Here is an 864-nt window from a genome sequence, read left to right on the forward strand (position 1 = left end):
TGCTTTGCTTGGCTTAGCTTGTTCTAAGTAGGTGCTTTAGACCACTGAGCCATCTCACCAGCCCTGCCCTTTGATTTTGATTTTGGGAGTGAAAGAGGCAAGTGGTGGGAGATAGGGAAGTGAGTAAACCAACTTCCAGGATGCTGATTACTTTTAAGCATTCAGAACTGGAAACTGTGCCTCATTTAAATGGTAACTTTGGGAGGGCAAGATAGCTCAGGGGACTAAAGTGCTTGCTTAGGCAGATGCAGGGCCTGGGGTTTGATACCCAGTGTGCTGTGCGGCCCCACCCCCGGGGGTGAGATGGTGACAGACTGAACATGGTGGCACGCACCTGTAATCCCAGGACATGGGAGTCTGTAAACAAGAGGATCACTACAAGTACCATCTATGTAGTGAGACCCTGTCGACCTTGTACTAAATACATTTCTTTAAAAAAAAAAAAAAGGTATCACCGATCATGGATAAGGAACACATTCAGCTTAAGGGAGAATCCAACGTCCTGATTCTGTCTCCCCTCCTTGGCCTGATTCTCATCTTTATGCGTGTGGGGAAGGCAGTCTCCTACCTGATGTGTAAGCTGTGGTTGCTGCAAGGCAGCTTGAAGTTTAACCTGTGAGTTTCGTGAGTGTGTTACTGCATTCACTGCAGCAGCACCATATACTGAAAGTGGAACAAGATGTGAATTGCATATATCCAGAACTGGAACTTTTAGAGTGGATAAAAACCAACATTGTGAAGATAGCCCTACTCCCAAAACTGCTGTACAGATTTACTGCAATCTCTATCAGACTACCACCAGCATACCTCACAGACCTAGAGAAATTGTTCTTAAAATTTATTTGGAACCAGAAAAGACCTAGA

The sequence above is a fragment of the Octodon degus genome, unplaced genomic scaffold, assembly GCF_000260255.1.
Source record: "Octodon degus isolate 3935 unplaced genomic scaffold, OctDeg1.0 scaffold00064, whole genome shotgun sequence".
Classification (NCBI taxonomy): domain Eukaryota; kingdom Metazoa; phylum Chordata; class Mammalia; order Rodentia; family Octodontidae; genus Octodon; species Octodon degus.